We start from the raw sequence: 13413 nt of genomic DNA, 5'->3' as shown, positions 1-13413 counted from the left end.
CATTAGATCTGTTACCTTGTGAAAGTGCACCAGAATTTATGTGCGTATGACTTTCATTGCTCTACGTACAAACGTTAGCGCAAAAACCGAGACAATCACAAGAAAGGCGGACAAGACAAAGCTCTACGATGGCTGACACTTGAGAAGAAGGTGATGAAACACTTAGAAAAGGGCCTAAAGTATTGTAAAGGTACTTAAATAACACTTGTTGCTAGGCTTGTCGGTGCGTAGTAGGTGTACGTAGAAATATGCACCGACTAGCCCAGCAACAAGTGTTACTTGAGTAACTTTCACTGCTGCTGCTTGTACGCGGTCGAGGACTCCTCAAACTGCTTGCAAGCAGCTTTGACCTCGACCTCCTGCATCCTAGAGAATGGGAAATAAAAAGAACAAAAGAAATACCTATCGCAAACTGTTAGGTCTTTCCTAGGGACAATATCTTCGTTCTCTCATTAATTCGCATGTCTTTCAATGAACTTCACAAGTTTAGCAATATTAAGCAGAGAAACGTCATCAGTGAACGAAGCGTTTCTAAGGCGTTGTTCATTAACTCTTGTGCGTAGCTCTTCCTAATCTATACCTCTAATCACCGCTCGTAAGCACGAAGTAAACAACAAATGGTAGGTTGCAAGGCACAGCCTTTGTCAAAAGTTTAGAGCCGAGGGCGTTTGCTTCAAAGCACTACTGTGGCGCTCCTGTAGCACTCATGCAAGTCCTACACGTCGTAGGGAGCAGGACGAAAAATATTCTTACCTTCAGGAGATTTGGGACGCTGAACGCGCATTACGAGCTAAGCAGTGTGACCCAGAAACAATCCCCCTCGGCTCTAAACTTCTGACAAAGGCTGTACATTAAGAGCATCGCATAATATGAACGGAAGGATTCTCGCCATTCTTGGCCCTAGGGGAAAGTACTTGAAGTAAATGATGGCTGCAAGGCAATACAAATTCAGTCATGAAATTTACAACCACCTTAAATGCACCCTCTGCTCACCCGGATGTAGTTCTGCGTAAATGTAAAAATTTAAGATAAATTTGTAAATAGAACGATGGGCGCAGATCGCTTGTTTTCGACATCCAGAATATCGGGCTGCTTTAATGTTCTCGAGACACCGTAAGGAGCGTGGCAGGGCTTTGTGCAACTCAGATTCTTTAGCCTGTTAAGCGATAACTGAAGTGAATGCGAAAACGAAACAAGCCTATAAATTGCTGTTGATATAACAAAGTCGAAGGTCTCGTATTGGATAAAACTGAGAACTACTTAATTCAATTATTCGTAGTAAAATATCGATTCTCTGGCTAATTCTCTTTCTGCTGACGTTTCGCAGACAGGAAGAAGAGTATTCATCGCAGAGAAAATTAGATTTAAAATCTTCCCGCCAGTCAAATCAAAATTGTGACATCGACACGGAGAAGGACTGGCTGCCACCGTTTTGAAGTGAATGGTAGTGTAGCGTAGCCTAGGAGATCTTCGCGAAATTTCGATGTCTACGCGCCCAGTTTAGTTCCGATATCGGCCGGTGATGGCGACACCCGTACTTTTTTTTTCGGGTCGCTATAAGCTTACAAAAGATCCATTTTCGGTTGGAGTGGAGTCTGTGGTTACAGTGCCGTAGTCTGTTGACGATGGCCAATTTCAATTTGTCTTCGGAGCATACAGCAAGACTTGTAGCGAGATTTGTAAAGTTGTGAGCAAGCGTAAGTGGATCTTGATTGACTGGCGGGGCTGATAAAGTGACAATAGCCCTCTAGCGGGCCAATCACTAACTGTTAAAACGAAGAAAAGTTTCTGTATCCGGCCTGAAAATTTTTACTTTGAAATCATGCTGTGTGCCAGAAAATTACCAGGACCAAAAAGTCATTGGGATGCGCTGACTAGGCGCCTACGAGCAAGAAAAGCGGATATAAAACTTTAATCAATAATATCAGTTGCTACCCCAAAAGCGAAAAAATCGATGGCACAGCTCCCATCGAAATAAAGAAAACAACACATCCACTGGAAAATTTTTAGTTCGAAATCGGGGTGCATACTAAATACGCTAACGGCCTAAGTTCATTAAAAACTGTATCGACAGCAGAAAAATGAATTATACAGCCGTATATGCGAACGAAAAGTTAGTATACAAATTGTAAGCATAATTGCTCCTCTGAAAGCGTACAAAATTGATGCCGTAGTTCCCATAGTGAATGAATTAAAGCAGCTACTTTAGAAAAGATGCTCGGCAAACGGTTTTTATTCAATTGCTTTCTTACAGCTCTATTCAAAAGGCTAATAAGTCCATGTTGAGTAACTGTACAGGAACTTATTAAAATGTCCGCATTTTTGTAGCCAAAGTTTACGTATTTAATTATATTTGGACATACTGAATTTGTTAGTCTTTTGCAGTATAAAGTTTTAAGTGCTTCAAAAGACTCCGCTGCTCTGAGAGGGTCGAATTTAGAGCTGTTTGTTGAAGGCCAATTACAAATAAGCGAAATGAAATTGGCACTCGTGACGAATGTCCTTAGATTGGGAAAAAAAAAAGGCCGGGCTAGCTACGTCAGCTATACTTCCTGTCTTATTTTTGTCGGTTGTTCTGGAGCAAGTATTTAAAAGGTATTTTGACAGTCGATGGTATCGCATAGGTTTGCACAACAGAATAGATGCTAAAACAGCCAGGCGAAGGTTACCTGGCGAAGGCTACCACAAATTGGTTTGGTTTGGTTTATTGGGGTTTAACGTCCCAAAGCGACTCAGGCTATGAGGGACGCCGTAGTGAAGGACTCTGGAAATTTCGACCACCTGGGGTTCTTTAACGTGCACTGACATCGCACAGCACACGGGCCTCTAGAATATCACCTCCATCGAAATTCAGCCACCGCGGCCGGGATCGAACCCGCGTCTTGCTACCACAAATTCCTCGAACACTTGTTGAACAGTGTGATTCTGGGAACAAGATACGAAATACCTTTAAGCTCTCAGATAGGCTCCATTGTCAGAAAGTGGTATGTGCTAAATCATAACCTCGTTGCCGTTTACCCTGGTGTACAAGGCGACAGGAAAGAATGCCCATCACTCGTGTATTTCAGGCACGCTCTGCGCTTCTGAGACAAAGAGCGGCGAAGTTTCGGAATACGCGTTTTAGTTTCCAGCGACGTTGCGGTTGTCTCTCAATGCTGGAGTATTGGCCACCCACCGCACTCGAAAAGAAGACCACAGGACAGGCGCCTATCCTGTGGTCTTCTTTCTGTCTCTTTGTAACGTTTGCGCCCACTCATTCATCCTTGAGTTCAGCACAGCCGAGCCCCACAGCAATAGAGGTTTTTCCATCGTCAGACAGCGCACAAAAACACCAGGGCACTAGGAAAGAACGACACGAACAAGAGCGCGGACAGGTGTCCTTGTAATTATTTTTTAGTGTTCTGGTGTTTGACGATGGAAAAGGTGAAGTGCCGACTGACCCAACGTTCTGTCTTGCTACGTAACAGAGCCACAGCGGCATAGTGAGCTGAAATTTCTGTGTAAGCCAACGAATCCCCGGTAGTCGAAGCGATCGACGCTCTGTTTTGTGCTAGGGGTTACCAATGTTTCCAGCTTCGAACCCCCAATGGCTTTTGAAATGCGTTACGGTACTCCGCGTGTCTCGGATTCCGTCCATTCCTGTCTAACCTGCGTGGTAGCAACTGCATGACCGCTCAAGAAATAACGACATGAAAAGATTAATTATTGACTGCACAGTGAAACAGTCACACCCAATGAAGGGAATTCTAAAATAAATTGGGTTCATGCATGCATGAATTTAGAAGCTCGGGAAACCAGAAAAAAAAGCACTTCAAGGAACATAGGGACTTGCGTAGCCAAACTCATTGAAGATGAGACTGTAAGTTGGAGACAACTCCAAAAAAAAAAACACACATCCATGCTTAATTATTTTAAATAGATACACTCACTACCCAATGGACACTGAAACGCCACTGGACGTCCGCAGGACGTCCCAAACGTCCCTGGGACGTTCAAGGAAGTTTTAGTGCCCACTGGGTACATACAGGCCCGCATGACCATGGTGCGGAGAAACAGCCACACTATACCACACTACAATGGGATGCCAACATAGCCCTGCAGTCCTAATCATACACAATGCCACACCGGAGCAGTGGGAGGTAGCGCAGTCCAGCTGGGAATGCGTAGGTCAACTTTCACTGGTCGAACGGGCCCAAGCTTCCGCAGCCGCCGTAGGTGTGCTGGACTAGGGACTCCACCCATGAAGAATACCGACACCCACTCTATAAACACAAATACACCTAAATGGGAGTTAAGAGGGAGTAAGCTGTGCTCTAGCGCACTAACTTTTATGAAAGGGTGTGCGCTAGAGGACAACTTTACTCCCTTTTTACTTCTTTCTGTTCAGAGTGTAATAGCAGTGCATAAACGTTTTGACTCTCTCGCTCTCTCTCTCTAGAAATTCACTGTACCAAGTGCCTCATAACCAAGCTTTCGGACGTAAAAATGTCTTAGTTAATAATCAGTTTTATATCGATTTCTCGGGAGAATCTTTATTCATATGTGGAGGTTTGTCCCCGAAGAGCCGACATAAACGAGGCATTAACTATACTGGAATGCCGCAGCAACGATGGTAAAATGACGAGAGGTTAGTGTCGACATGCTACAGATGCAGACATCGAATGCCTGTCTGGAGCACCCTCCGAGGTGCATGAATGATAAAAAATAAAGGGAGTTAAATATTTCGCCGTGAACGAACTTGGCTGTTTTCATACTACAAGACACGCAGAAAATGTTTGCGCAAGCATCTCATCATAAAAAAATATAAAACTTCTTTCGGTTTCAAGCCGAGGAGAAACCAAAAGAGACAACGCTACATGATTGAAGATGCATTCTTTCGTTAAAGCTTCCATCCTCGTTTTTGCGAAGCTAGACAGTTTAAAACGCGAAGTTTAGATCTTGAGTATCTGTACTCACATTTTGCGATCAATTATTTCTAATATTCTTGAAGTATAGGAAGTCTGCTTCAGTTGCACATTGATGTTTTCCTTTACACTACATTTATAACAGCAAGTAATTACGTGGATTACGAGAAACTCAATGCGGCGCTTCATCATCATCATCATCAACAACCTGACTACTCCCACTGCAGGGCAAATGCCTCTCCCATGTCTCTCCAATTAACCCTGTCCTTTGCCAGTTACAGCCACCGTATCCCTGCAAACTTCTTAATCTCATCTGCCCACCTAACTTTCTGGAACCTCCTGCTATGCTTGTCTTCTTTTAGAATCCACTCCGTTACCCTTAAGGACCACCGGTTATCTTGCCTTCGAATTACACGCCCTGCCCAAGCCCATTTCTTCCTCTTGATTTCGACTATGATGTCATTAACCTGCGTTTGTTCCCTCACCCACTCCGCCCTCTTCCGATCTCTTAACGTTGCACCTATCATTTTTCTTTCCATTGCTCGCTGCGTTGTCCTTAACTTAAGCTGAACCCTCTTTGTTAGCCTCCGTGTTTCTGCCCCATAAGTGAGTACCGGTAAGATACAGCTATGGTAGACTTTTCTCTTGAGGGATATTGGCAAACTGCCATTCATGATCTGAGAGAACCTGCCATATGCGCTCCACCCCATTCTTATTCTTCGTTATTTCCCTGTCATGATCTGGATCAGCGGTCACTATATAGACCTGCCGTAAGTAGACATATTCTCTTACTACTTCCAGCACCTGGCTACCAATTGCGAACTGCTGCTCCCTTGCTAGACTGGTGAACATTACTTTGGTTTTCTGCACATTAATTTTGGCCTGTCTAACTCATTGATCATGCTTTGCAGTTTATGTCCTGAGTGACTTAGCAAAGCAATGTCATCCGCGAATCGCAAATTGCTTAGGTATTCTTCATTAACTCTTATCCCCAACTCTTCCCATTTCAGGCCCCGGAATACCTCCTGCAAACAGGCGGTGAATAGCATTGGCGAGATCATGTCTCCCTGCCTGACATCTTTCCTTATTGGAATTTTATTGCTGCCTTTATGGAGGACTATGGTAGCTGTGTAATCGTTATAGATATCTTCCAATATTTTCACTTAATACTCTTCTACACCCTGATTCCGCAATGCCTGCATGACTGCTGAGGTTTCCACTGAGTCAAATACTTTCTCGTGAAGAAGTTATGAATTGTTCATTTTTTAAAAAGAAAGCCCAAGATCGCCATTTGGCTTTAGCGATAACAATTATTTGTTCATAGGAGGTTTGTCAAATCATTGTTATCACTCAAGCCAAATGGCGAGCTTGGGCTTTCCTTTACAATGAACAATGGAGCTTGAAATGCCGCTCATTGTACATGTACTTCTGATGCGCCGAAGAAAACATGGGCAAAGCTGTGCACGTCAGTTGAAATCAAGTGGTCCTTCCTATTGATCATCGTTCTCTGACTAGCGTGTTTATAGGAACTGCAGCATCTAGCGTCTGCACAGATTCACGAAAGACGCCGCAGTTTGGACGTCACTATCGCCGTGTGCGGCCATTTCTTCTTCTTGGAGACGCCAATATGCATCGCTTAGTCGTCCTTCTCGTAGTGGGAGCTTGTGTGTCTTCTATATTTGCAGGTACGCATTAATGTTTCCATTGCTGACCCTCAAGTATACAATAGCTGGTAAACAACAAAGCAGTCTAAGCTTTATAAATAGTTTTTTCAGGCTTTATTTAGTGAGGTATACTTTATCTCCAGCTTGGAAATCCCTCATGTCTTGTTTAGTTTGCCTATTTATTTTTTTATAACTCCTTGAGGAATTTTAGGGGCAGTGGGCTAGCAGCATTAGCTTAGCTCGGCCTTCCCGCCGGTTTTCTTATTCATCGCGATGGAGGCCTTTCGAGCCTCCATATTGATGTGTACCATATGAAGTGCTGCAGACCTGGAGTATTTTTCCTTTTTATATACTTTGCGCTTCTTCTCATTGATGAATTTGCTTTGCTTTCGTGCTTCTGCCCTTGGGCACTTAATATTTTGGGGATGCTCACAGAAGCTGTGCTGACTATATAATGGCGAAACAAGCGGAGAAACGACATACGAACGATATGAACTGGGGCCTGAGTTTGGAGATTGGTCTCAACGTGGGTAAATCATCGTACATCCTTTCCATTGCTTATAAATACTGATATGCAACAATCGTCTATTGCTCTGATGAAGACTCGTCTGCATTCAGAACCTTGGTGAAGCATTGCTGCTTTTTCAGCGTGCGTCAGTCTTCTGTTTAAGAACAAATATTTTCAGGTTCATAGGTATTTCCTGCAAATTGGCACAGCTGAAAGGATAACTCGACTTCAGGAGAGCCAGCCTCAGATGATGTCCATTGGAGTGGTCGCATCCTGGCGTATGTTACCTTTCTACGTAGTGGTGTGCTCGGTGGATCTGGACCAGGGTCTTCACCGCATGGCGATGAAGCGGGCAGACTACGGAGGGAAGTCTTCAGGAGGAATAGCAAGCTTGAGGGTTTTATTTACATTATTTACAATATAAACAGAGAGACCAAAGGTCAGGAAAGAAGCTCTGTACACATGACAGTTGCTGCTTAAATACAGTTCATGTTCCCCAGGCACCTAGCCAGGGAATCCGATCTCTCGTCGATTCTCCAATGGGCCTTGGGCCTCTTCATAGGCTCCGCCCTCACCACGTGACCACGCACGTCTTACAGAAACACGCACTGGCAAGAAGGAATTCCGGTGCCTTGCAGTCGCCGACGGCGTGGTTTCTCGCGGGCTGACCAGGCCCAAGGGTCGTCGGCCTCTGTGCGGCGATCCTGCCGTTGGAAACACGAGATCTGACGGCGCGCACCGGTGGACTCTTCAGGATTGAGGGATTATCAGTCTTGTCCACCCCCGCTTTGTCTGGCCACTCAGGGGCACGCGGGCAATGGGTTGGCGCCGCCGTCGCCTCTACCGTCGCCGCCACTCGGGTCTCCTTCGTCGGTCCACGGGAATGCGCAGTCCGGGAGAAACTCCACACTCAGCATCACCAGCGAAGGGGATTAGACGCCTTCGTTCACGGCGACACCGTCGCCAGTAGCCGCCCCCACGCCAGCGTTTCTTGCGCTTCCTCCCAACAGCAGCGCTTTCAGTCACGGTAGCTCGATATGGCCTTGCTTGGCTCGCCTGTTTCCGCTGGCTGGGAAGCCGATCACAACAGTAGTTTCTTCATCAACCTGCCGGCGCGGACATCTTAATGTGGTCGCGCAGACCACCGCGCCTTTCAAAAACTATGTCCAAAACTATGTCAAAAACACTGCTCTCTGCGCATGCGCGGCGTTGCTATGGCGACAGAGGCGCACGTCGTATGCTTCTCACGGCATCGCTGCCACCGCGACCCCACTGCCGTTCGCGGCGCTAGCATGGGCTGCAAGTTAAAGGGCCCTGAAACACCTTCCGAGAAGAGCAAGCCAACTCGCTCAATCACTGCATTGTCCTGTCAAGAAAGTTGGCGAGCCTTTCCCGGCGACATTTTCATGCTCGCACCCTCCTCTGTAGCCCCGCTCCTGCGAATACAAGTTGAGAGACGGCTACTGGTTAGACTCTTTCAGACGTCAGGCAGCTACTGTGGCCCTGGCCAATAAGGCGCGTAGCTCCGGTGGGTCAGGAAGCTCCACCCCCGGAAGTGGGGCCGGCGGAGGAGCGCCCACCTTCAAGCGCGCAAAAAGAGAAGAGAGGAGAGGGAAAGGAGAGAAGATGTTGAAATTAAAATTTTGACTACAGATAGCTTATACAAAACGCATTTCAAAAATTTTTTCTGGGCAACTGTCGTAAAGCAGGGTGCTTTAACGTCCTAGGCACACTGGAAATTTGTTAGAGGCCATTTCAAAGCCCCTTTAAAGTCTAGTACTCGAGCATTCTACTTGAGCAACGTCAGAGGAAAAGGTGTCAGAGGTATGTCCTGTTTAGAACTAAATGGTTTAGATACGAAGTTTAATCTTTGTTTGCACGTATTTACCGGCAATTATTTTTGCATTTCTCCGGCAATTATTTACAGCATTTTGGAAATATAGATCTGCTTCTTTAACACAGTGGTGTTTCGCGATGCATATTGGTAGTGTGTCTAGACCTGTGCGTCGCTTAGAATGTCTCAGAAGTTTTTCGTTTTCTGTTTTATTTAAAGAAAAGTCAGAGGTCGCCATTTGACTTGACTCTTAACAATGGCAATGCTGCCCATGACAGATGTACTCCAGATGTCTCAAAGAAAACATTTGTCACGCTGTGCGTGTCAGCACAATTCATATTATCTCTTGTTCCGTTCGCAGTTCTGTGACTAAGCCTAGTAAGTACAGCATTCTCATGAGCATTAGCAGCAGCAGCGTCAAGAGCCTACAGAGATGCACGAAAGATACTGTTCGGCGGCGTTTAGACACCAGTAATATTTCGGTCTGGACATCGTCGTGTGCATCTATACTCTCTTTTTAGGGACGCCAATATGCACCGTTTAATCGCCCTTCTTGCAGCGTGCACTTGGGTGTCCTCAGTATTTGCTGGTATGCCATGCCCTTTTTGTTGCCGACTCTCAAGTTTAGAATGGCTGATCAGCAACAAAACGGTTTTGAATATATATATATATATATATATATATATATATATATATATATATATATATATATATATATATATATATATATATATATATATATATATATGTATATATATATATATATATATATACACACACACAGTCAGCCTTAAATATGTGAGCATTAGAGTGAGGGGTACTTTTGCACGCGCAGTTAAATATGTCAAAGGCCTACTTCTTTTCCATAACTTCCCACGAAATTTCACCGGTAGCATGCTATAGGCACCATCCTTGTTCGGCGGTAACCTAGCCATTTTTTTCCTCAAATTGAGGTCTACGATATTACAGGCTCTACAACTGAAGTATTAGCGTTTTCAGATAACTGCGTTTTGTTGCATCGGTGCGTTTACACCCCTCTGACACTTTTGTACTGGGTCACTCAAAAATGGGAGTGGACCCATGGCGGCAGTACCGACTGCGTGACGCTTAAACAAACAGGAACACGATTCACAAGAGACATGTACCAGCGTCTCATTTAGCAGACATCTCTTAACTGAGGTTTACAGTAGCTACTTTTTTCCATTGCCTACAAATGCTGATATCTAACAGCAGTTCATTACTTTGATGACGAAGATTGCTGCCAAGTCGAAGCGTTAGCAAAACCTTGTTATCATTCCTAAAGTCTGTAATTAAAGTCTTTAGCAAATGCCTTGAGATTAAGATAAATTACACGAATGCACTAAAAGGAACGGATGCGTATACTACTTGACCCCTTAAAGTGGCGCAGTCGACAGGATGACTCTACTTAAAGTGAATGAACCTAAGGAAGGTCCTCAAGAGTAGTCGCGCCCTCGCAGATACTATCTTTCGCCTTTCAAATTCTGAGGCGCTGTCCGAGGACTCCCAATTCGGACAGCCTATTCGGGAAGCTGCGTACCCTTAGGGGAATACCGAGGAGGTCGCACAGTCCATCGCACCGTTTGGAAATGGAGTCAAGGGTCCTTGGTAGACTCGGCACAATGCTGACAGCTGGAATCGCTCAGTCCATCACAGCTCTATCTCAGTACCTGCAGGGCTTATCCACGTCATGCACCGCCGTCTCTGACAGCCGCACGTTGCGCTGACAGCAATGAATTTGATGAAGGCCCTCTTCGCGATGCTGCCATGCCGTGCAACGGCTTAAAACCCGTTCGCACTTGCGAGTCGCAGAGGTCGCGCGACCGTTTTGGTTGAAAAGCGACAGTCGAATAAGTTCGCCCTGGTCGAAAAGCAACAGTCGCGGGCCAGTCGCTCGCTGCTCAATTTTTCAGCCTCGCGACGAGTCGCAAACCGCTGAACCAATCAGCGAGCGAGCCAAGCTTCCAGCAACGACACCGCTCATGGGAGCGCCGGGCGACGACCTGCGCTGCTCTCTGGCTGCCCTGGTCGTCGCTAAGCCTACCCGGTTTCATACCGATGCCGCAGCTGAGGGCGGTTCGGATCCTTGCTAGCGCTAGTAATGAAGATAGTGCTTTCGTCACCGCTTTATTGTGGACCTCGTATCACAATAATGTCAAAACATGCTCGATTTCCGCGACGCCTTCAGCAGCGGGGCTAGCAGACAACAGTCGAGCCGCAAAGCGGCTATGGGAAGAAATTTGCTTGTGTCGCAGTTATCGCTTCTACCAGCAACTTGGTACTGGCCGGCGATCTTCAAAAATGATTCATTTTTTACATACCTGTGCCCAAGGGCTTGGTATGAACGCGAACAAGCAATATTGGCGCATTTTTCTGACGTAGTCGAGGGTTCGACGGAATCCCGTCTGGCGAGGAGGGAACATAGCAGTAGAAAATGGGAACACTCGCCAAAAAAGAAGAAAAAGGAAAAACAAATTGACGTTTCGGGGCCCGTACGGGTCCCTTGTTCACAATGAAACGGATGGGCGAAGGTGGTCACTTATGTACGGTGCAGGTGGCGTAATGAGCATGCGTATATCTCAGGAAGATTACCCCGCGTTCGGTTTAAAACATGTGGTGTCGTTTGGATGTGATGTGATTCTATCATGATTCGCATGTTTTAAACCGAACGCGGGGTAATCTTCCTGAGATATACGCATGCTCATTACGCCACCTGCACCGTACATAAGTGACCACCTTCGCCCATCCGTTTCATTGTGAACAAGGGACCCGTACGGGCCCCGAAACGTCAATTTGTTTTTCCTTTTTCTTCTTTTTTGGCGAGTGTTCCCATTTTCTACTGCTATTTTTCTGACGCCGGCGGCCGGCATACTGCAGGCTGGTAGGCCGGCCCTGCAGAGAAGCGCGCCTCTGTCATCATGACGCTTGTACGACCACGGTGCGCATCAAAACAGTCACGACATCCTCATCTTCGCTCGGGTCATTGCAGTACATTGCGAATAGCAGTTTAGAGGGCCGAGCGCGAGACAGGAGGCGCGGCCAAAACAGACGAAACTCTCGAAAGCGCGCGAAAAACGTCATTCCCGAGAGTTTTCGCTGCAAACGAGAATCTAACGAGAAGGCGACCCGCTGGTCGCGCTTGCCAGTGTGAACAACGGTGTTGTCGAGCTGCTGCTTGGTCGCAAGCGACTGCTGGTCGCGTGCCCTTTGCGACTGGCAAGAGTGTGAATGGGCCTTTAGCCACCTCATCCACAGCCGTCTCTCCGCACGTTGCTTTGTCGTCACATCCAGGCATCTGGAACTCAACCGTCTGCATCCAAGCAGCCGTCTGGAACTCAACGGCTTCCAAGAAGACTCTGGCGCTTGGCCGTGAACCGTGAACATACCCGCTCTCCGTCACGTTAAGGCCGAGAACGACAAGAAGGCATTTGATGATGCCGCTATGGCGTGCAACGAATAAGAGGGCCAAACGTGTTAGTCACGGTTATACTGTGGGTGCAAGTTTTACGTGTGCTTTCCAACAGCTCTTGCTTACCTACGCCAGAACCTAGCCTCCGTATTTACCGTGCGTTTCTCGATGTTTGCCGTCTGACGTGGCCTTCGCCAGCTGGTAGTCAGTACGTCGTGGACAGTCCATATAAAGAACGCTACCATGCACCCGTTTTATTGTGAAATCACTACTGCACGGAGTAAAACCTAACCAAGTATCTTGTGGAGCCCCTGACCTCGAGCATAAAGTAAATATATATTGCCGCTACTTGGGTTCGAACCCGTGGCGGCGTGAACAGATCAGCTTCGATGGCCAGTGCACGAGAGCACTATGCCTCGTCATGCCTCGTATTGACACTTAATATTGATGGCATGTTTTATTCTCTACAATGATGCGGAAGACACTACTATGCATGAATCACCATGGGGTATTTGCGTATACGACCGCTGAATAAATTATAATCAATTTTTTTTTTGTCACGCTGTTTCGGTTTCAGCAGCTGCACGATGGCTGTGACGTCACAGTAAGAAAAAGTAGATATATAGCGAAAATTTTGTACCGGATATAGCGAGATGGCTAATGACGCAAGATTCGTTTGTTCTTGCTAACTCTTGATACTCATACGGTGCCTCAGCGTTTTTCTGTGTGTCTCTTCTTTTTCTTTTTGTTTTCGCGCATGGGCAGCTTATCGGAACGTACAGAGTTGAGTCTGTCTTTTCGTGCATGCGCATGAGTTTGTAGGAACGTCCGGATTAGAAGGCATTGGGCCGGATGCCGTGTTTCGTCAAGACGTCGCATTAGCACCTACCGCTCTAATAACTCCATACGCACTTTATTTTGTGCCTGAAATGTCTCCAAAAGTTCGCCAAAAAGTTCGGCCCATTTTCCTGTGAACACTTGAGATAACAAGGTTCACTGTTAGCAATGCCGGTTCAAGAAGGGAATAGCATAGTTTCCTGATGTCATAATGTCCGGTAGTAATTATCTAATAATCT

The 13413-nt window shown here is 46.2% G+C and overlaps 1 protein-coding gene across 1 annotated transcript in view; it reads left to right on the top strand.

Annotated features, from left to right (window-relative positions):
- Positions 1 to 6359: 6359 nt before the first annotated feature.
- LOC149332159 (uncharacterized) overlaps positions 6360 to 13413 on the top strand; it is a 33208-nt gene continuing 26154 nt past the window's right edge. The window contains exon 1 of the mRNA XM_089557103.1: positions 6360 to 6589. The gene's annotated coding sequence lies outside the window, so the exon portion shown is untranslated. The remainder of the gene's footprint in view (positions 6590 to 13413) is intronic.

Source organism: Amblyomma mixtum, chromosome 8 (genome assembly GCF_055824585.1).
Source record: "Amblyomma mixtum isolate Tamu chromosome 8, ASM5582458v1, whole genome shotgun sequence".
Classification (NCBI taxonomy): domain Eukaryota; kingdom Metazoa; phylum Arthropoda; class Arachnida; order Ixodida; family Ixodidae; genus Amblyomma; species Amblyomma mixtum.
This window is presented reverse-complemented; position numbering and strand designations above follow the sequence as displayed.